Consider the following 24,635-nt stretch of genomic DNA (forward strand, 5'->3'; position numbering starts at 1 on the left):
TGGTCTATTCTGGTCTACTTGTCGTTTTTCATAAATTAGATTCATATTATGCTATAATTTTGGGTCTACTGTTTATAAATGGCAGGACAAAAGGTTTACTAGCTAGTGCCATCCTCAACAGAAGGCAAGATTATCTACTCTTGTATGAGACAAAAACAGATTTTAATTTTTGTTGCAGACTTATGTTCAGCATTGCAAGCAGCCTAGCAAAATGTGCATGAAACTACATCTTATTCTGGACTAAGATAAAACAAATTTGTCGGGATGGATAAAATTATTTCAGAAGGTTTGACAGCTTATCATAATACCTCATGTAACAGCCAATATGTTCATAATAGTCATGCTAATAAGCAACTAATTAATAGTGAGAATTGATCCCTAAAGTTTTACCATAAATTTATAGTCATTGTTATTTTTTAAAGTATATTTCAGTTTAGTTAATTCAGTTAGACATTTTGTATTTTTACTGTTCATTTATATGAAGTTAATGAGGAGAGTAAAAATTATGTAATTAAGTGTTATTTTATGTGTTTTTGAGCAAGCTGAGAAAACCTGGAGACTTGTTTTGCTCAAAGAGCATTTAACCCTCAGCATTAAGCATGCTTTATTTTTTATTTTATGTGTTTTTGAGCAAGTTGAGAAAACCTGGAGACTTTTTAACATTTAACTCCAAGTGTGCAGTGGGAAGTGAACACACATATCTTGTGAACACACACAGCAGTACTATATCCAGCGCCCGGGGAGCAATAGGGGTTGAGTGCTACTTCAGCCATGGGTTTTGAGGGTGGAAGAGAGCGCTGTTTTTTCCACCTACAACTCCTGCACCGAGAGAACCTGCGACCTTCTGGTTACAAGTCCAAATCTCTAACCATTAGGCCACAGCTGCCCCTAATGTGCTATATGTACTAAATAATTTTGAGGCTACTTAATTGAGTCAGTTTTTCCAGTGTCCATAATATATACAATTTAGATTTGTATTTATGTGGATATTTGATTTTTTTTTTTTTTTCAGATAAGATAAAGTAAACCAATTACTTGTAACAAGCTGAAGGATTTTTTTTTTACTTTGATCTAATGACTTATTTTTTTCCAGTGTAAAACCTTTAAACACTGTGCTTATTAGTAATTCTTCAATACAGATCCATTAGAACAGGGAAACACTTCCGCTCCCAATCACGCCGCACAAGAATGCCTTGGCATTTTGCAGCCCGAAGGTGTGCTCTTTACACACATTACACAAGAGCGCTATGAAACACACATTAGTTTCCTGCTGGTTATGGTGAGTGAGGCGTGTGGTTACAGGTAAATGCTGAGAGATTGGAGGGATGTTTGATATGAACTGCTGTACACAGCTCTTCCTGCCACACCAGAACCAACATTTGAAGAACAACGCCAGCTTTGACTTCTGCTATCTTAGGCTTTCTCTAGTGTTTAAGCAATAGTGTGTCATGATTGCGAGTACACAGAAGAAAAAAAAACTTGTAGGATTTTCTTTAAGAAATCTTAACAATTGGCACTGACACATTTTAGATCAATTTTACTGCTACTGCTCTGTACATTTAATAAATACTTTTAAGATACAATCTACTTTTTACTGTACTTAACATTCATTATGAAATGATGACAAAATTCTTTATACTGAACTTAACATTCATTAGCTAACTTGATAAAGCTTGGCCAGTAAAAAGTTTGAGTAATTCTTTCATCAAAAAAAGACCTCTCCCTTCAGATATATATTCTTACATGCAATTGCAAACTCGATCGCATTAAAAAGTGTGTGGGGGATTGATTGTTAATTAACACCAGTATCAGAAAAGTTGAGTAGGTTTTACTTAATTTTATAGTATTTATATTTACGCTTTAACTTCTACGTGCTTAAATTGAGTACCAAAATAGAATGAACTTTTTTTAAATAATTGCCTGAACTAGCTTTTTCATATAGAAATTACATTTGAATTACAGTTGAAAGAACATTTGAGGAACATCATACCTTTTAAAAACGTTCCTCTAACATCAAGAAAACTGGACATTTTTTATGTTCCCAGAACCAACACTGAATATTTGGAGAACGTTCTTATAACAAAATTCTGTAAACTGGGAGCTCTTTCTTAACGTTTTATAATCTGAAGAACCTTCTTTCGCCACAAAGAACCTTTTGTCAAACAGAAAGTTTCTTCAGATGTTAAAGGTTCTTTATGAAACCATTTAGACAAAAAGGTTCTTCTATGGCATCATGAAGCACCTTTTTTTAAAGAATGTATGTTACCCGGCAGCCTATCTATGTTTTATTTGTGCTTAAATATTGAGTTTATGTCCTCTGCTAACATGCTGTGTGGCACGTGATCTAGTGACCTGATACTAGGACATTAAGCGAACAGCAGTACTGTACATTGTAGACGTTGTATCCCATAGCTTTTAAAGAGGAAAGACAGCCTGTGCCTTGGACACAAAGCACTCACTGAGTCACAGATAAACCTGCAGTATGATTCAGCAGTCTGTTCACTTCTCAGGACATCGGGAACACTGTGTTTTTACATATTAGATTAAAACCCGTCTGAAAGAACCAAATATACATCAATAAACCTATGCTCCGATGGATTTTTCTCCCTGTGTATTTGAGTAAAGGACACAGGGAAATGCTGGTCCAGCAGTTGCATTAGAGAGGTGGCACGTTTGCACTGCAGCATGATGCAGAGCCAGCGTCTTTGGTTTCTTCCCACCAGCAAATGAAATGGAACCAAATTGATCCAGCAGTGCCCCTGAAAGTGCTCACACAGAGAAAGAGACCCTGAGCACTGCTGCATTGCAGTGGATGCGCTGCACGGCTATTTTTAGGGAGCATTTATTTTGAGACTCGCTGTGTCTTGCAGGTATTCTCACACACAGTGACTCCACTACATGGGACTAAACCTGCAAACTTTGCATTGGGGTAGTTGACATGAAATACTTTTTGGAACTTGAAAATGTCCTGTGTGACAATTTTCTAACCGGTTTATTGTTATTATACATGCTGCCGTTATCAGCACATGATAATTAAAGGCACATGAAATATTTGTATTTTCAAATATCGATTTGTTACACCACAGGACCCTGGAACTAGCGGAAGTGAAAAGGTTTTTAAAAATGGTGAAAAACTTAGATAACATATACACTCTCCTTTTTACAACACAGTTTCAATTTTTAACAGTTTTTATTACTTGCTTATTTTTAGTTATTTAATTGCTGATTTAGTTATTTAATAACTGAACTAATTTAATGTTCTATAACTGCACAGCTATGCTATATTATTTTAGTGTTTTATATATTTTATATACTATATATTTATATACTATTATAGTATATTAATATTTTGAGTTTGCTTTTATTTTTAGCTTGCATTTTAGTTTTATGTGCTTTTTTCCTTTTATTAGTTTTTGGATTGTTTAGTTTTTTTTTTTTTTTTTTTGTTTTTTTTTGCTGGAGTAATTTTAGTATTTAAACTTATTTCAGACTTTTTAGAGCTGCTTTACAGCACAGTTGATTTGTGTTTTCATCATTAAATCATTATTTTCTTGTTTATCCCTGTAAAGCTGTTTTGCAATAATCTGTACTGTATAAAGCGCTATAATAAAAGCTTGACTTGACATTTCAGCCACCACTTCTACAATCACCACTTAACTAAACCTTGGGAATTTTCCTGGAAATTTCCTTCTTTATGACCAGGTCAGTGTTCATTAACATGTCAAAAGACTCGAGTACAAGTATGAAGGTTACACAGCAATCCAGTTGTCCCTCCTCTCCTTTGCTCATCATTCATGTTTATTTGTAGCATCTTCGGCTGCATTGAGATGTGCTCGGACGTGAGTTGAATGATTTGGCTCATGTCTCTCACCTTGAAAAGGCTCAAATGCACTCCTGTTGTTTTGCTGACAGTTCCACTTTATCAAAGTGCCCGTCACTGTGAGCACAGGATGCCAAAATGCCAATATTGCATGAATAGTGTCTATTTAAAATCTTGTCATTCTATTTACAGTCTTTTGATTTGGCGTTTTCTTTCATGCGCTGATGGTCAGTCATATGCAAATGCACGTCACTTTCCCGTCCTAAGAAAGCACTGAACGTTGTTGTGATGTGACGGATGATAAAATGTGCGTGATCGCTAATGCTGCAGGTTTAATGGGAGTGAAAAACGGCAATTAGATTAACGGGACAAAAGCAATCTGTTACGCTGTCAATTATTCATACAGCGCTGGTTGTCTCAAACATCAGCAGTTCGGATGGTAAAGATTGAATTACATGGAGCTCAAAGGCAGAATGTCTCCTGCTTCATTGGTCACCTGATGGGGTCTGTGACCTATGAAACTAACTCAGTTATCTATCAGGATGAAGGCTGAGTTTTATTCTAATCTGCTCATTTTCATACCACCAGCCTCGAAATATCCCCAGCATTCAGTGGCTGATGTCCTGTATTGACCGTGCAGAGGGGAATTCAGGACGGCCGGATGTGGCCATGCGTTACGGCCTGTAAATGAGAGTAACTTGATGTCAGAGCTGGTTATAGAAGGGTATGGATATTTCCTGGTGGAATCGGTTTGGTCCTATAGGAATGGCTTTGAGTATTTATTGTTTGAATTATTTTAGTAACTTCAGGAGGTTCTCAGTCAGTCACGCAGGGAATCGGAGGAATTCACGGTTGGGTTGTCATCAGTCCCTTCCTAGTAATGGTGACAGATCCAGAAGGATTGCAGGTGTGTGTGTGTGTGTGTTCTTGTTTATGCTACATTGTGGGGACCAAATGTTCCCACAAGGATAGTAAAACCTGAATTTTTTAACATTGTGGGGACCAGCCTGTGGGAAAAAATATTAAAAACAGTAAATGAAGTTTATCTGAAAGTGTACCAATGCAAACAGGTTTTCTTTAAGGGGTAGATTTAGGGTTAGGGGATAGAAAATATTGTTTGGTCAGTATAAAAGTAATAGAAATCTATAGAAAGTCCCCACAATTCATAGAAACGTGTGTGTGTGTCTGATGTCCAGAACATGTGTGCTCTTTTTTCCCAATTTAGGATACTGTTAAAAAAGTACTAACACTGTGAGCTGAATGTAATTTTTTGGAAACGTAGTTACCTGTTATTAAGAATTAAAAGAAAATTTAGTACAGTTTAAATTAGTATTAAATGAAAAAAAATGTATTGTCTTTGAAATATGGTTAAAATATACAGCCAAATTTTCCTACCTATCATAGTGAAAAATAAATATACTAAGATGTATTTGAAATACGTTTATTTTATGCCAGGTCTACTACAAATACATTTACATATTTATATACTTAATAAAACTACTCTCCAATTGCACTTTTAGTACACTAAACTGGTATACTTCAAGTCACCTAAATTTGAGTGACTAATTTTGTGCTTAATGCACTTTAATAGTATATTTGATTGTGCTAAAGTGGAACTAAATTGCAAGTATACTTCAGATACATTTTAAATATACTTTAATTGCCCTAATTTGTAAGTCACTTTGGATAAAATTGTCTGCTAAATGACTAAATGTAATGTAAATGTAAATATCTTGCATTTAAAGATTGATATTATTCAAAGATCATGCAATCCTTGTAAATAGTGACATTTAAACACATTTTAGGCTTAATATAAAGAAATGTGCATTGTGCGCAAATAGTACTCCAAATTAAGCTAAATTCTAATGTTTATCTCAGTAAGTCTTGAGCGGCTAAGTCTTGATGGCTTCCCACATAAGAAAACAATGTAGGATGGGACTTGATTTTGTCTGTGCGGCATTGATTGGATCGTTTGATCGCTGTCGCCTGCTGTTGCTGCGATCTCATGTGAGTGACAGGCTGCTGAAGGGAAGCCCCCCGTGCTGGTGCCAGCGTCATTGCAAGGAGAGGGAAAGGAAAGGAAATATGAATTTATATATCCACTGCCATTCAAAAGTTTGGGATCAGTAAGATTTTTATTGTTTTCAAAGAAGTTTGTTATGCTCATCAAGGCTGCATTTATTTGATCAAATTTTTTTTTATAAATAAATAAATATTGTTCTTTTTAACTTTTTATTCATCAGACAATCCTGAAAAAAAAGTATCAGGTTCCAAAAAAATTTCAACACTGATAATAAATCACATACTATAATGATTTCTGAAGGATCATGTGACACTGAAGACTGGAGTAATGATGCTGAAAATACATCTTTGATCACAGGAATAAATGAGATTTTAAAGTATATTAAAATAGAAAACTGGTATTTTAAATTGCAATAATATTTCACAATATTACTATTTTTCTGTATTTTTTTATTAAATTAAATGAAGCTTTGATTAGCAGAAGAAACTTCTTTAAAAAATATTAAAAATCTTATTGATCCCAAACTTTTGAAGGGCAGTAAATATATAAAAACATGCACAGATAAAATAATTTATAATAAATACTGCCATGTTCCACAAAAAAAGTAAGAGTTGTCCATTTTGATTTTTTTGTTTTTTTTTTATTGTGATTTTATGTGTTTAGTTAAAGTCATGTGTGTTTAGTATATTGAAAGTTAACTCTATACACTTAAGCGACCTTTAAAAGTACAGTTTTTAAAAATATACTTTTAAGATTTGAGGTGGGCTATAAGTACAGATTCAGTGCAGTTAAGAGGGCTGGCCAGGTTATGACAACTTTGATTATTTAATGCTGCATTGATGACGCATTAGAGACGCAATGCCAGATGTGACGTGTGCGGTGAGGTCATGAGCTGGTGTAGAGGTGCTCAGTTAAAAATGTTGATGAGCAGGGACTTTCCAGACCGCTGTGGCTGGCGGAAGTGCAGAGGAAGGCAGTAGATCCATAGGGCTCAGAGAAACACTTTGTCATCCCAGTGGTCATCAACACACAGGAGTGATGCGCTTTCATATATCCAGATATTATCGAAATGTTACAGGTACGGAGTGATATTATTTGATGCTGTTCAGATTTCTAGAATTGAAACGTAGTGGTTATTTTGTGATATTTTTGGATTTTCATTATTATTTGAATGTTGCTCGTCTTTGACTCTGTGTAGGCGTGCAATGAAGTAGCTGTTTGGTTGAGAAATATGTGATGAGTTTGCATTTATTTCGGTCTCAACAGCCTGATGTTCACTGATGGCCTTCTCCTACTTGTCTTATATTTAGCAGATATTTTGTGAAGGTCATTTGAATCAGACACCCATACTGTGCGTGTCATGATCTGCAGCTCAGACCCTTGATCTTAGATTAGTGAAGCCCTAAACTAATCATGCTGTGCATTGAAACTCTAACATAACTTGCTGTGCATAGAACTTTTAACACATTAAAAACTGTCCTTCTGCATTGTCTGCATTGCAAATAACATGTCATTTCATAAGTCAGAAACATCTTTCATGGGGGCAAGCTTTAGTCTTTACATTGCATAAAGCAACTATCTCTCACAGAGAAAGAAGCTTTGCAGCATATGTGGGCTTGCTTTCTCCTTATTTGCTTAGTTGCACTAATACAGCATTAGTGTTTACAGAAGCTCTAAACTAATCATGCCATGCATTGAAGTTCTAACATAACTTGCTGTACCTCATCATTGATTTTCTGCAGTAAGACTGTTGCCTGCTCAGTGCACTTATGTGTTTTGTTGATCTGTGCAGCGGCCACCGGCACCACTCCCTCAGCCAAGACCTCCAGTCATGTGACGCGTTGCAGCGAGAGAGAGAGGAACTACTGCGTGAACGGCGGCGAATGCTTCAGGCTTGAGGTTACACCCGGCAACGTTAGACGCCTCTGCAGGTACAGCTGCTTATCTGCACTTGTTTAACACAGAGATTTAGTCTTCCAGTCGCACAGTCATTCTACAGTGACCATGTTTTTCTCAAGTTAATTTAGTTGAGGTTTGATTCTTAGGCAGTGATGAGAGAGAGGTAATGCCTCCTCGAAATAATTAAATGAGAAAATATCCACAGTGCAACATAAAACATTGCCAATATATCACTCTTTAAAAAAGGGTCCTGTCCACCAGTGACACCAGCTATTAAAGTTGCAGTGGGAGGCACTGTCTCTCTTGCTTCCTCTGAGCTCATTGGGTTTTAACCATAAAAGCAAAACATAAATGGTTCGGTGGGTGGGAATTGCTACATAGGCTCATTGGAAATACGTGCCTCTACCTACATTTCTGCAAAACTCAAAAAACGTACCTACAGTATACACAAGAATCACGGCAGTTTCCAGTTGAAATGAATACTAGAGGCAGTAAAACTCCCACAACTTTTATTCCTTTTCACACAAAATATGATTTGCAGGTCCACAGTTTCGTTTTATAACGCCTAAATTTCGCATACTTACTTGAGGAATATTGTGTTATGAATTCAAAACAATTTTAACATGCTGCGAGATTTGAAAACTGATATTTTTAAACGTTGTCGTCACATATATGGCTTCATACGCATGAGTTTTCTAACTCACCTGGTTTGTTCAGTAGCTCACGTGATACGGTGATGCACTTCAGCGATGAAGCGCTCCGGTGCGTACACTGTTAAACTACGGTTCGAACAATACAGCTCAAATCAGCATAAGGAAGTAAAAATAGCATGGCTGCATCAACACATAAGTTTATATCACTTTTGCATTTGTTAACACTATATGGAAGGTTAAGTGTGCTAGGGTCATGAATTTAAATCGCATTTTAGCGCCACTCTCCGGACGTTTCATTTTAAAAATGCTGCAAAACATTTAGTGAGGTACATAATAATGGTGTTGCAGAAATGTATTTAGAAGCACGTATTTTGAATGATCCTGGGTTGGGTAATTGAGAACAAATGGGGACAAGTCATGTGAGAGGAGGCAATGCTTGGCCTTTTACACTGTTCATGCAATAAGTCCTACCTCTGAATAGATTGTTTTGAATAAGGCTGGGTGGTAATACAAAAAAAAGTATTTTTTTTTCAGAACATTTGACCGATTCTCGATTTTGATGTTTTTTAACTAGTCAACTTGAAAATGCAACAACAACATGATTCAAGTAACTTTTTCTTTATTAACCCTCTAGTTAAAGAAAGTTCTATTCCAAATGCAGCAAACATGGAGTTCTGAAAGTTGCTGTGTGTTCTTATAGTTGCTATTTTGGAATAAATGTAAAACTGCTTAAAAAACCTGATTAGATATGCTCTTAGGTTTCAGAATCACATTTGTAATAATATAATAACACAAATAAAAATTGTATTGTCTGTTGGATTTTTGAAAGTGTAGGCAACATTTATTTATTTAACCTGAAAGATGTGGTAAGATAAAGCATAACTGAAACATTAATTTACGTTAGATTAAACTAAAGCATTAAAGGCAGTGAGGACTTTGCTTCCTCATTTCAGATCACATACTGCTAGCAAAGGTTTTTTGCGTGCATGACTCTCTCTGACAGCACACTCCGGGGTATTCATGGTCTTACTGTCCAATTCGGTGAATAAGCACAAACCCGAGTGCTGAAGTCAGGTCTCTGTTCTCATCAGTAAGCACTGCAGTCAAGAGGAGCTTCTCTCTGTCTCTCTCTGTACTGTGAATGCAGTCGCAGTCAGACGGCAGCGTTCCTCTGGGACTGTACATCTCTTTCCATTTCTGCCATCCATCAGGGGCCATGTGACCCTTAACAAACACATGGAATTAGTGCCAAGTCAAGTATCACTAGTAGTGATTTGATCAGACTACAGTGAGTATGAATGTTCAGTGTGTGCTCCAGACATGAGAGGTGTGTGATCAGACACACTACTTACTGGATGATAAAACAGAAGAAAAAGTCCCACGAAGAGTCCTCTTCCAGTCTAAGCAAATTGAAGGAGGAAGCCAAGCCATACAGTATCTAGAGAAATCGTAAGAAGAGTCCCCACTTAGTGTATTCTTATTGTATGAGGAAGTTGAGGGATGAAGTATAAATCACCTAGCAACACCCTAGCAACCGCCCTCAAGAGCCCGGCATCAAAACAACTTTTGGATGTCCAACCCTATTCACACTGTCCTCGGTGAAATTGTTAACGTGTCTTCTCATTGTCTTCTTATAGTGTAAAGGCACCGATAAACTCAACCTTTTTTGTTCTTCTCTTAAGGATAAAAAGAACATCACACTAGTGGGAGTCGCCTTTAAATGAATAGGCAAATATAAGGGATGTAACGGTACACAAAAGATGCTTTGGGACGAATACATATACTGTTACACCCCTAGCAGATTTTTTATGTTTTTTTTTTTTTTAAAGAAGTATCTTATGCTTATCAAGGCTGTATTTATTTGAAGAAAAATACAGAATAAAAATAATAATTTTGTAAAATATTATTGCAATTTAAAATAACAGTTTTCTATTTTAATATACCTCAAAATATAATAACTAAATAAATGTTGAACAAAAATTATGATGGTGAGATGAACCAGAGAAGATTTCCACATTGAAGAGGATGGAGCCCCAGAGCACATGTGTGTATTAAGTAGTTTGAATGTTTTTACCAGCTGGAGCAAACTTTTTTGGAAAGTTTGTTTTGGAAAGCTGTTGCAAGCTCCCGAATTGAACTTTATTTTGGCCTGATTTTGTTTGAAATGACATCACACCAGTTCAATCTGTGATTTCATCTGAAGTATATGGAGGCCTTCACTCTCTGTTGAGAAAGGCAGCTGCTCCAGCTTTTCAGCTCCTTTCAGACGTGTTTTTGAGAGCACGCAATGTCATCAGAGAGCAGCCAGTCAGCTGAATGATCAAGACTGGAACAATCTTAGCCCTGGACCTTTAGAGATTAAAAATAATAAATACTAACCAGAAAATAAGTAAAATGGTCATGTATTAATTTAGCAGCACAAGTAAAACTGCATTACTGCATTACTACTTAATGTAACTTCTTGATAATTACATCATGCCATTTGTGTGGAAGCTGTGATACTTTTCACTTCATGAGAGTGTTAACCTAATGTGTAAATATAAAGCATTCTGTTTACTCCATCACTATCTCATAGTAAAAAGAGTCCAGAGAGTGTGGTGCTGCCCACATAATTGCACCGTTTACCGTTTATAAATGCTGACATGTTCGTGACAAGGTTTATCCACCTTTTTCCTGCTCCCCGTGACGCTTTGTGTTAATTATGGGAGTAACTTCCGTTTACATTGTAAACAGTCAGCAAAAGGTTCGCTCTGTGGACACAATAATACGCATTTTCAAAAACTGGGTACAATGAGGTGACATTATTTTACCCTTCAATCACTGATCATTAAAGGTAATTTTAAGGGTGTTTAAGTGTTTAAAAGAATTAATTTATTAATTTAAAGAGTAAATCGTAATGATTCTTATTGTTTCTGCTTCTATTAGTTTCGGTATTTTTAAATATCATAATAGTAATGTATGTTTATATTTCATAACAATTACATTTTACAGCAAAACAAACCTGGAAAGACACATGAGGTTTTGGAGAGAAAAATAAATTATTCCCAGTGCATTCCAGGGAATTATTCATGGTTTATATCATAAATTAAATTGGGAGAACAGACCACAAATGCACAGGATATGTCGTCTTTTTTCATTTATTTTGAGCGGAATACAAAGGAAACATGAAAATACTCAGGAGGAAAATAATGCAGTGGGCTGAAAAGAGCTATTCTATAAATATCATTGTTATATGACGTCATATTAATATACCAAACGTAATGTTATTCTCCTGAAAATAGAAAATGAGTGAAAATGTACAGCCCATATTCAGTCAAAATGACAGATGAGGATTATGAAATGATTTGTTGCAGTCTTTTTAAGTGGAACTTCCCCAAACCGGAAAAGCCTCCCATAATTTAAAACGCAGTAGGCTCATCAGGAAAAGGGTGAATAGATCAGGCCAGTCTGACAGGTGCAAATATATTTTGTGTTACATGAATGAATTCAACTATGAAGAATGACTGGAGGCGGATTGGAGATGATTTTACTTGGCGTTCTAAGTCATCTACATGTTATCATTTTTTCAACGGCTTTCAAAAAGTGGTGGGGACATGTCCCTCCCATCCAACACGGAAATGGCGCCTATGCCTGTAAGAGTGTTTGTATGGTGTTGTTGTGTAATGTTGTGTTGTGCTGTGTTCATCCTCTTTCTTACCCAGGTGCGTTCCAGGATACACAGGGGACCGCTGTCAAACCACAGACCCTGTGAGAGTCATAGACCCCAAACGTATGTGCAGTCAGTGAACATCCCCTTCACCCCCAAACACACACGCCATCGACGCTGTTTCCACGCTGCTTTGATCGTCTTAGAGTCCTATCGCATATGCTTCTCTCTGTCACATTTGACTGTCGATTGGCTCTTGGAAGCAGAGACGTTTGCGAGACGTTCAGCGGGCAACACCGGAGACACGAGTGTGTGCGGGGGACTTTTGGGTGTCAAACTCACTTCCTGTCTTCCTCTCTTTTCTCTCTGTGACTTCTGTCTTTCCCTCTCAGGTGCCCCAATGAGTTTACTGGTGATCGCTGTCAAAACTACGTAATGGCCAGCTTCTACAGTACGTCTATTTCCTCTTCCTGTCTGTGCTTGGATTGGAGCATGCTCAGTCAGGGCTTCCTCCTGTTGCTTTGTTTTTGTGTTCTTGATGGATGGGGCTAGTCAGATCAGACATTGATCTAGTTATTTTTGGGATTCTGTTTATGTTTTCCATTACTTCTCTTTGCATGTTTAGTGTTTATTAATCAAGTTTTGTTCTGTTGGATGCTAGTTAGCTGACAATGGTTAGACAGGGCTGACATTCATCGATCTGGACATGTTAGTTATTAGGGGTTTCTCTGCTTCACATCATCCTAGACTTAAACAGGAACAGACGAATCGGACAAAATCACAGCAACTGGCTCACGACTTTACTCTCAGCTCATCAACGTGTTTTTTGAGCTAATCAAATCATTGTAAAACGACTAAGGGTCCTGTGAACATTTGTGCTTGAAAACTTTCTTGTTTTTCTTTTAAAAAATAATACCGAATTCTTGAAAATGTTTAGTTTGGAACAGTGTTGTTATTGTTTACTAAAAACTAAAACTATTACAAATCATTTTCATTTGTTAGGATGAAATAAAATTAAATAGGAATATTAGATGAAACATAAATGTACAGAAACTTAAATGGAAATTAGGAATATTGCATAGCAGCTGCAGTAGCTGAAATAAGTTTAATTTGTTTAAATGACTAAAACTTAATCTGAAATTAAAATAAATTAAAGCTCAATAGAAATATTTTCATAATAAAAAAATATCAAGCACACATAAATTATTACAAAAATTAAACTAAAATGAAAACAAAAAAATAAATTAAATAAAAAAACTAACTATTAAACTATATTATTAAAAACAAAAGTAGTGTTTAATGATTTTTATAAATTATTATTTTAATGGTTTAGATTTTTTATATTTTATATTTTTTAGTTTTCATATTTTTTATTGTTAATGGTTTAGATTTTATTTTTTTTATAAGAATTTCTTTTTCAAAAGATATTTGTAAAACCCTATTTAAATGGCCTACCAAATTAAAAAATAATCAAAAGTATCTATTTATTGACGCATCAGTGAAATGCGCACACACTTTCATAAATGACCCTGAAACCTAAATGGAAATTGTATAAATGACCTAACACATTAATAACCATAATTTATTTCATTAACATGCTTAAAGCACACACTTCAGAGTCTGAAGCAGATCTGAGGTGGAGTATTGATGCTTTCTCAAAAGAGACATCAAATAGGACTTTTAGGGAGGTATTATGGAGCAGACAGAACATCTCCATCGATTTATCTAAAGTGCTAAAAAAAAAAAGAAGCTAATTTTACTGGAGATCTGCAGACAATCTTTTCTCAGCTATTAATAGTGTTTGCTAATGTGTCCTTCATAGCATGACCTCCATCAGTAGAGATGCTCTGGCTCAGTGTCCAGAGAGGATTTATCACTGATAAACGACATGCAGGAAAGATCAGAGCTATCAGGCTAAATCATCGGCCCTCTAACAACACTTCATTATTAGCTCAGCATTCCAGTCAAACAATTGATAAGCAAGGGGGATTATTTTAAATTATATTAAAATTGGTCATTTTACATTTTTGTGATTGTAATATCACTCCATTTTTATGCATTCTGTGTTTATGGCTAAGAATGACATTATTTTTTTGTCATTTGATCGGAAATCCATATGTGCATTTCTGAGAACCTCATTTTTTATTTCAAATTATATTTCTGGAACCTGTTCTCAATGTACAGTACAGGGGAATCAATTTGCTAGCATTATTGCTTTCAAATTTTAACGGGCTCAGACAAGCAGAAGCAGTTTTTTTTTCTGGACGTTACAGATAGTTTAGGTGTCTGCGATGTGCATGTGTTTAACAGCATGTTTATCTAAAACGTGCTGGCGTAATGACATGAATAACCAAGTCTGACTTTGTCCGTAGTGAAATGTGGAGGGTCGGTCTCTATAATGATGTGAGCGCAGTGACATCTGCATGTGCATGTCCTTGTGTCATAATGACAACCAACCATTACTGTCTGTATATAGAGATGCACATCGCTATATACGCGTGACAAACCATCCGTGTATCTTTTAATGAATTCTAAAAGCATTAATGATGCATATTCATGGTGGGTTTAAAGTCAAACAGATTAGGTTTGAATGATTTCTTTTCTAATGTCTTGTGTGTCTGTGTGATGTACCATGCTGTACTCTACATTCTGAGATGATTTCAGTGTTTTCGGAGGTGATTTGAGCCGTTTTTTTTTTTTATTTAATTTTTTTATGTGCAGTCAGTCAGAGTTGACATCACCGCTCAACTGTTTTCTGTTTGTTTGTGTTTTGCTTTCTTTTCATCACCTTGTCTGCCTTGGCAGAACATCTTGGGATTGAATTTATGGGTATGAATCGTTCTTTCCTCATAGTTTGCAGATTCGTAGGTCTAGAAGCTTGAGCCTGTTTCCTTCAACTTCAGCTGGTTTCCTTTTGCTCATGAAGGGATCAAACAGCCATAACAAGATGACTGGAGATTGACATCATTATTATTCGTAATTATATTAATGCACCGAGCTTCAGATGGCTGCTCAGAGCCACTCTGCAGGTTTCTAGTGTTGTAGGCCAGAAAGTGGATAGCCGCTCCAAAGCATGTGATGTGCAGGAGGGTATTAGCCTGCATGGTAGGAAGGATGTTGTTAATTATTCATGAAGACCTCTGATATCTCCTATTCAAAGCAGATATGTAAGGCTCTCTCTCTCACATACATACACACACATGCAGAGGCAGCTAAATTAATTCACACAAAGTTCAGCTGTGCAGAAGAGAAGCCGTACTGCATAAGTTATGCTGTGTTTAGATCCCTTCAGCTTTTCTTTGCCCTCCATTTCATGCATCCCTCTATCTTCAGCATGACATCGCTTTCCTCACTTTCTTCCTTGGTTTCTCCCATTTTTCTGTTTCTCCTCAGTGTTTTATCAATGTCTGTTTGTAGTGATTGCCATTGTGTTTAGTGCATCAAGAATATTTTATACTTAAAGATTTAAGATATAAATCAAGTGGGTGGTAGTGTTTGCTCATAGTCTTCAGTAATGTTTATTGTGACAGGAACTTACAGTATTTTGTGCCTTAAAGACCCTGTGAAGTCAAAAGTAATCAAAATGATCTTTTGCAGCAGAGAAAATGGCCCAAAAACATTGATGACACCATATTGTACTCAGGGGTGTGTACAGATTTTTGTCCAATCAGATACTGTTTGGAATGAGGATGCCCCGCCCCCTTATACAGGGCTGTCTAAACCTGTTCTTGCAGGACCTTCTTGCAGAATTAGGGTGTGTTCACACTTCTCTTGGTTCGTTCGGTCCGGTCCAAAAAAAGAAAACAATACATTTGGTCTTTTTAGCGGTCTCTGTCCGCTTACGGTTTGGATGGCAGCGTTCACACTTACTCAAACCACATTAACAGAGCGATCGCACCAGAATTTGTTTTAATCGAGCCAAAGTGTGAACACATACAGTTAAACTCCAACACACCTGCATCAGGTCACCTTGCTTCTAATAGATGTCCTTAAGACCTTGATTAGTTGTGTTCAATTAGGGTTAGAGCTAAATTCTGCACTAAAGTGGCCATGCACAAGCAGGATTGTACACACCTTGACTATTGTAAGCAGCAAATGGATGTCATGTAAACTAAACCCAGTTTATAAGAAATTTGCTATGACTGTATGTCAACACAGGAAAAGAAAAATATGCTTGTCAAACATTTTCACAGGGTCTTTTCAGCCATTCTGTGAGTTTAAACCACTACCAGTTCATACATTTTTATTAAAGCCTTTAGCATCCATATCTATTGAATGTTCACAAAAATACAAATCTAAACAGACTAACAAATGAACAATATGAAAAAGTGAAAAATGTTTGATGAGGGCTTGGTTAAGTTTTTTATGTATTTGTTTTTGTTAATGTTGTTATTGAAATGAGTGATATGAATTGATTGGTGTTGATGCAGTCCCAGAGGCCTCGGGCCCTGCAGAGTTTGCGTTTCATGTAATTGTGTTGACATGATGATTCTGAACTGACCTTGAATTAACACGTCCCGTTGTCTCCTCCCTCCCCTCTCAGCAAAACTTCATCCTGAGATCAATAAGCATATGTGTGTCCTAGCAGCAGTAAACCCTGTCTAATGAAATGATCCAGCCTCACTGGAAACATACATGTGTTCTTACTTGGAAGTCTGTTAGACATAGCTATTATTATAAAACAAATTCCAAGTAAGAATGTGACTGAGATATGTGTGTGTGTTTCACCTGGAAGCTTCAAAAGCAGTCTGTGCTCTCTTCCAGAAGCTGAGGAGCTCTATCAGAAACGCGTTTTGACTATAACTGGCATCTGCATCGCTCTTCTAGTTGTTGGCATCATGTGTGTGGTGGCTTACTGCAAAACAAAGTAATTCACTTTTTGAAATGTCTTAGTTTGTACTAATGTTTTACTCAAAAACTAAAATTGTTTGTAGTTGTTATATGCGTTTTTGTGATGTCTTAGTTTTTTTTATTTTTTTGCTCATGTAGTAAAATGAGGAATATGATTGATTGGTAGTCATTGAAATGCTTACGAGTTGCGAAAACGTCTGCAGCTGGAAAACAGGACATAGCTATTATTATAAAACAAATTCCAAGTAAGAACCTGTGTGTGTTCCACCTGGAAGCTTCAAAAGCAGTCTGTGCAATGGCTCTATCAGAAACGCGTTTTGACTATAACAGGCATCTGCATCGCTCTTCTAGTTGTTGGCATCATGTGTGTGGTGGCTTACTGCAAAACAAAGTAATTCACTTTTTGAAATGTCTAAGTTTGTACTAATGTTTCACTCAAAAACTAAAATTATTGATAGTCGATGAATGCGATCTCCTGCAGTCTAAGAGCTGTTCGTGTTTTTGCACACGTAGGAAACAGAGGAAAAAGCTGCATGATCGTATGCGGCAGAATTTACGAGAGCGAAACGCTGCAGCCAAAGGCCCTCAGCACCCGCACCCTCACCCTCCACCCGAAAACCTGCAGCTGGTCAATGTGAGTACCGTTACCGGAAACATTTTTAATCCTGTACACTGCTCTTTATAACAGTTTTGAGAAAAGAAGTTGTCAGAAAAAAAACAAATATGCCATTTATGTTAAGATTAGTGGTCAACAAGTATTGTAACACTCACCTAAAAATTTCAACTTCAACTTAAATTAAAATTTTTATAAAAATATGTAACTGAGAAAGGTGTAGGCCGAAGCCTTTGCTTATTATGCCTTCCCTTTATACATATTTATTTGACGAGCATCACTTTTTCACTGGATTTGATAATACAAGATAAACCAAACAGTGACGTAAGACATCTCCCAAAATGTACATAGATAATTACAAAAATACATATTCCAGATATTGTTTTTTAATAGTTTATTACATACTTATCACCTTGTTTTTAATTATTTTCTTAAATTTGAAAAGTGAAATGCATGATTTCAATTCCTTATCACAATTGTTTCATAGATTTACCCCTTTGACAGATATACACCTATTTGTTGTATTAGTTCTTGCCCTTATTTTTTAAAACATACACATTCCTCTTAGTTTATACTGGCTTTCTCTTATTTCAAACAGCCTCTGGATACAATTTTAAAAAACAATATTAAATGATAAAAAACAGTTAAAGTTGTTGATTAACTGTTTAAAAAAAGTGTATAACATGCTAAAAGAAAAACAGTGGTACAACAATCAACTTTTGTTTTGTTTTAGGATTAAGTGTCTAATAATAGTGTATATTATCATGTGCATGTGACAAACAAAGAAATGGAAACATCTCTCTCTACAAACGAGTTTACTTCATCAACACATCCATCCACAGCTGTCTCTCACTCCTCCAGCCAGTGGTACAGTACAAACCCACAAAACAACAGCATACACACAAAATTACTAGCTGGAAAAATATAATGTCACTCAAACCATGTCCTATTAATTTGTATAGCGCTTCTTACAATACACACAGTCGTAAAGTAGCTTTAGGAAGTTATGTTGTAACATTATATTTATACTGTAGTGTATGTCATGGCTGCAACAGTAGCATAGAAGTCCCATTCTTTTAGGATTTTTTTTTTACATATTGTTTTGTAGAAGCCAAATATATTTATACACACACACTGCCGTTCAAAATTTTGCGATGAGTAAGATTTTTTTTGTTTTTTCAAAGATGTTTCTTCAGCTCATCAAGGATGCATTTATTTGATCAAAAAATACAGAAAAAAACTATAATATTGTGAAATATTATTACAATTTAAAATAGCGTTTTTCCATTTTAATCTACTGTAAAAAAAATATAATTTATTCATGTGATGCAAAGCTGAATTTTCATCATCCACTACTCCAGTCTTCAGTGTTATCATATGATCCTTCAGAAATCATTCTGTTATTAACAATATGCTGATTTATTATCAGTGTTGGAAACAGTTATGCTGATTCATATTTTTTGGAACCTTTGATACTTTTTTCAGGATTCTTTTTCAGGTTAAAAAGATCAGCATTTATTCAAAATTGACATATCTTCTAACAATATAAATCTTTACTATCACTTTTTATTAATTTTGCACATCTCTGCTAAAAAAAAATCGTAAAAAAACATTTGAATGGTTGTGTATATTATTACAAAATATTGCTTAAAAAACTTTCTTTTTTTTACTTTTTATTCATCAGAGAATCCTGAAAAAAGTATCAGGTTCCAAAAATATATAAATAAAGCAGAAAAAAACAATGTTTCCATCATTGATAATAAATCAGCATATTAGAAGACTTCTGAAGGATCACGTGACACTGAAGACTGGAGTAATGATGCTGAAAATTCAGCTTTGATCACAGGAATACATGAGATTTTATAGTATATTAAAATTGTATATTTGCAATAATATTTTATAAATATAAAGCAATATAAAGAACAGCACATGACTTTGCCTTTGGCTTCTCACAGCTGGAGTAATGGGAAAGCAGAGAGTGTGGTTTCTGACAGTCATGCAGTCCTGGTCAAGTCATCGGTGGAGAACTGCCGGCATGGTACGTCCGGTCACAGGGGGCGTCTGAATGCTACAGGAGGAGTCCATCAGCTCAACGATCACCTGAAGAGCTCCAGAGAAACCCAGGGCTCCTGCAGAGACTCCCCCTACAGCGAGAGGTACCATTCACTGCATAGCACTGATCCCATCTCTCCTCTCTGAGGATTGTGAATAAATATCCTGTCTTACATAATGAGCAGAGTTCTGTCATGACAACTCTCGGAGGGTTTACCATGGTAATGTGAATGTGTTTGGTCTTGACGGAATAGATCTGCTACACTGCTGTGGCAGAACAAGTAACAATGTGATACTGCCAGCACATCCACAACATGCTGCTGTGAGCATGTAAGAAATACTGCTGCTGCACATATAACATATATGAATAACCCTCATATACATGATCACCCCTTAGCAGATCTTATACAGGTGGAGCTGGGGAAGGAGGAGGGTTTCTGAAGTGCGCTGCAACTGCTACAGCAAACACTAGTCATATATTTGAATGTTGAGCAGCGAGCTCATTGGCTGCTGATACAAAAATGAACCTATAAGCTGGTTCATTGTCATTTTGTCAGATTAAGTTTGACCTATCAGACTGCGCCATCTAGAGTTTCATTCAATAAAAAGAAGCAACACACCTAACTTAACTACATTTTATAGTTTCCCAGTTTTTTCTAACAAGTGGTGTAGTGTGACAAAATGACTTTTTTTCACATTACATTGTACATGGAGATTTACTGCCATGTGAACTGAGGTAGTGATCAAATTCTGCTGAAATGTTCTCTCCCTCACGTTTCACTGGTAAGTCTGAATTATTTTAGTGAAACAGCTCATTCAGATGATTCGAGTAAGCTAAAAAAAAAAAAAAAAAAAAAAAAAACTTTTAAAGTTGGCCCCCTCAGTTATATCAGTACTTCACTCATTCAGAAAATAAAGTATACTTCACTTGTCCACATTATGCTCCGTCTCACAGACAGAGCATGCGACACAGTATACAGTCCAATGACGTCCACAAACACATCATTTGCTCATAACCTGATTTTTCTGTAAACAACAGCACATTTTTGATCTGACACACCTATTTCCATTTCAGTCTCTACTAACAAGTTAAGAGTTGAATTAGCTGTGTTTAATGCACAAAAGATAGCGGGACACAGAGAATGAAGCATGCCTTAAGTCTTAGATAATTGTAACTATGTTTCAAAAGAGCATCTGTCACTGCACTACTACAGTATATGATACTACTGTATATAGGGGCTTGTAGCTTGGTGCAATTTTGTAGAAGCTTTTCCAACACTATTGCTGTGTCTCATTTCAGTGTTTGCGCAATCCTGAGGTCACATTTATCAGCCGCATATGTCAGTGGCTATGTTTATATCAACACCTTTTGTTTCAGTTGGAATGAAATCATTCTGATTGATGAATCAAAACAAAGTATTTACATGAACGCTAAATGAAGTGATCAGGCTGGAGTTTATCAGATCAGATATCATTTTTGATCTTTTGACGTGCACACTGCACAAATATACAAAGTTTTAAATATACAAAGTTTGCAAGTACTGTTCTCCTACCATTGCTTATTCTCTTCATAAAAAGCACAGTTTATCTGTCCTTTCATTTGGATTCGGAAAGATCTACATGACCCCTTCCAATCTGATCAAAATTTTATTTGGATCAGGCTCCATCAAATCAATTAAAGTGTTTACATTTAGGCTTTTCGGTCCAATTGAGCCATCAATCCATTTACTAATGGATTATTTGGTTGCATGTATGTAGCCATTAAGGATGTTTTATTTCAGAAAAGCAATCGTTCCAAAGTAAGAAAGACTTACAGCACGCCCTATAAGGCAAAACAATCAATTTTATGATTTTACTTTTTTGAAATGACATGTTCCATGATGTATGCAGCCAAGAAATGTGATCTTCAGAGGGCACAGCCTTTAAAAGAAGACATCAGTTCATGGTGATGCATGGGTCATGATAGACGGTGTTGGGGAGTAAATAGTTACATGTAACAGAATTATGTAATTTAATTACAAAATAAATGGATAACACTTAATTTTAAGATGTCCTTGATACACGTTACATGCTCTTACTATTATAATAACACTTAATTATGCATAATTACATTCAAGCAACCCTAATTCTAACCCTAACCATATAGTAAGTACATGTAGTTAATTAATATTACTTAGTACTTAAATGTCTAATTACACTGTAACAAGGATATCAAAATAAAGTGCAACCAGCAAATGTAACTGTAATCTGTTATAGTTACTGAGAAAAAATGTGTAATTAAGTTACAGTTACTCATGAAAATGTTAAATATTACAAAGGGGATTACATCTAAATTTTTTCAATCACACACACACACACACACACACACATACAGATTTAATTGATTTCTTTCCCAAATTGCATTGACTGCTCTGAAATATGAGACACCAGTGTTCCAGGAGTTTATGATACAGAATAGTACACACGCTTATTTAATAAGTTTTATATCCTATTTGGTTTTATGTATATGTGTACAGTATGTATGCTTTATTTTTTAAGATTAAATGCATTTTTTTGTTTTTTTCCAAGGCATTGTTAGATGCCAGTGTTTCCTGTCATAGCAATGCAAGGATTAATTTCAAAAACAGCATCATAACTATTAAACTCTATCTTATGATTTTAAATCGGTATTCATGCTCAGAGATCTCAAAGTAAAAAGAGGTGCTAAAGTCTGATTTTGTGGTGGCTGTGCTTTGAAATTAAATTAATATAATCTTAATTCAAGTGATGGAGGATTTAGAAAATCTGACAGTAATCAGTGTTGAGTGCTACTGTAAGGTTAACCCTGCCTGCTTTAAATATTAGAAAAACATTAACAGTTGAAAACTTTGTTATAAATTCAGAAGAGTTATGAAAATGTAATCAGTTCCATTACTTTAATAAAGTAATTGAAACAGGTACATTACATTTTAAACAGGGTAAACTTGTAATCTGTAACCTACTGTATTACATTTCCAAAGTAACCTTCCCAACACTGATGATGGAAACAGTAAAGTGAGTCTGTGTTTCTTCCACAAGTATGTTTCGGCCATGACCTCACCCAGCCGTCTGTCCCCCGTGGGGCTTCTCTCTCCGTTGACACCCTCCTCGCCTCCCTCCGAGATGTCGGCTCCTCTGTCCAGCCTGGCGACCTCTGTTCCCTCCATGGCAGCGAGTCCCTCAGGGGAGGAGGAGCGCCCCCTGCTGTTCCGGACCCCGCCCGTCCTGCGTGACAAATCCGGTTTGAATCAGTCAGGCCATAATCTCCGCAACTCGGCTCACTACAATCACGGCCTGGAGCTGGCCAGCCCTCTGCACATTGTGGAGCACGAGGAGTACGAGAGTGCACAGCAGTACCAAAGCACAGCTGCAGATTGTGGAGCACGAGGAGTACGAGAGTGCACAGCAGTACCAAAGCACAGCCGACGGAGCCGTCAGCGGCGCTGGTAAGTCAGAGAGCAGCAGCTCTCTGAGCGGCAGCGGCGCTGGAGCCAGTCAGCGGCAGTAACTCAAGAGCACCGTTCTGGGCTTACAGAACCCTCTGGCCGCTGGATCAGTTGTTTTGGATGGGCTGGAGGGCAGCAGAACTAACCCAGCACTGCTCCTCTCGCCGCAACACGACCTGCAGAGCAGACTGACGGCCGTCATGGTCAACCAAGATCCTATAGCTGTGTGAAAGATGCATTGAAGAAAAAAATCACCACTAAACCTTTATTTTCTATAATTAAGTATTGCAAAAAGAAAAACGTCAACTTTTATTTTAGTGATGTAGTGAAACAAAGACTTTTATATATGTGTACAATGTGTTTGTGTCATGGGAAAAAAAAGTGCCATTCACATGTAGCTGAGGTCACAGTATTTCAATGGCAGAAAAAAAAATATAATCAATGGTGCCTTTTAATTTACATTTGAAGAAAAGAGGACTGCATCATGACACTGGGCCATATATTCATGACTTTAAGGCAACAACTGAAAAAAAAAAAAAAAAAAAAATCCACCAGCATTCCATGTCGGAATCCTTGCAATCTGATTAAAGTGTAAAAAGCATCATGGTCTCGTAACCCGGTAAATGTGGGAATAATTGCAATATGATTAAATTTTAGAATGCTTGATGTTTTCTTAATATATGTGTGGATTTATTGTGATCACATTTTATATTTTTTAACTGATTTGGTTAATCGTTTGATTTATTTTAAGGGCTTTGTTTTTGATTTAAATAGAAATTTAAATAGTGATTATTTATGCATTTTGATTTAAAATATGACGTGTGGCTGCTGCAAATTGAAAACAAGACTATTCAAAAGCTATATAAATTAAGAAAAAAAAAAGAAAAAAAAATACTCAAAGGAAGCAAATCAATTGAAAACAAGACTTCAAATTAATTCAAATTAATCAAACACAATCACTTTATTCAGTTTTATATTATGCTTGTCATGTATAGCAGACATTAATATTGTTTCAATATTACTGAATGTTTCAATTTATTATTGTTTAATTTTGTTGATGGTTGTCTTTGTATTTTCAAGCAATGCATTGTGGGAAAATTACAGCACCACTTTTATGATACTGTTGATTATTTTTTTTTTTTTTTTTTTTTTTTTTTTCAAGTTTTTTTTTTTTTTATATTTGCTTTTTTATATATTTTTTAGTGTTTTATTTTATTATAAGTGTTTTTTTTTGTGTTGTTTTTTTTTTTAATGTTTATGTGTGATCATTTAAAGAACAAATCACCTGTTGTACAGTATTTTGCTATGTTTGCATCACCAGATTACTACATTAACTTATGTATTCACAAGGTTTTACTGAAAATAGCCTCTAATAGTCTATTCAGCTTGCTAAACAGAAGGAACTGGTTACACAAACAACACTTTTAATGTAGAGCTCACTATAAAGCTCACGGCTCTAGTGTGTGAAGGCCTTTTCCACTGAGTTTTCATTTTAATGAAATGTGGCCCATTTTATTGTATTTATTTTCTTTATTTATTTGTTATTTATTTATTTATTACCTGGGCCTAGCATGGAATCTAGCATCTTATAAATCTATATTTTAATAGCATTGA

General features: G+C 35.9%; 1 long non-coding RNA gene and 1 pseudogene across 1 annotated transcript; one reads left to right on the forward strand and one right to left on the reverse strand.

Moving 5' to 3' along the window:
- LOC109108536 overlaps positions 1–23,640 on the forward strand; it is a 51,265-nt pseudogene extending 27,625 nt beyond the window's left edge.
- Positions 9,210–12,228, reverse strand: LOC122138644. Its single transcript, XR_006155711.1, has 3 exons — positions 12,093–12,228; positions 9,748–9,833; positions 9,210–9,619 (listed from the first exon to the last, which is right to left on the reverse strand). It is a non-coding gene; the product is annotated as an uncharacterized LOC122138644 (long non-coding RNA).
- Positions 23,641–24,635: the final 995 nt, after the last annotated feature.

The sequence above is a fragment of the Cyprinus carpio genome, chromosome B10 (assembly GCF_018340385.1).
Source record: "Cyprinus carpio isolate SPL01 chromosome B10, ASM1834038v1, whole genome shotgun sequence".
NCBI classification, from domain to species: domain Eukaryota; kingdom Metazoa; phylum Chordata; class Actinopteri; order Cypriniformes; family Cyprinidae; genus Cyprinus; species Cyprinus carpio.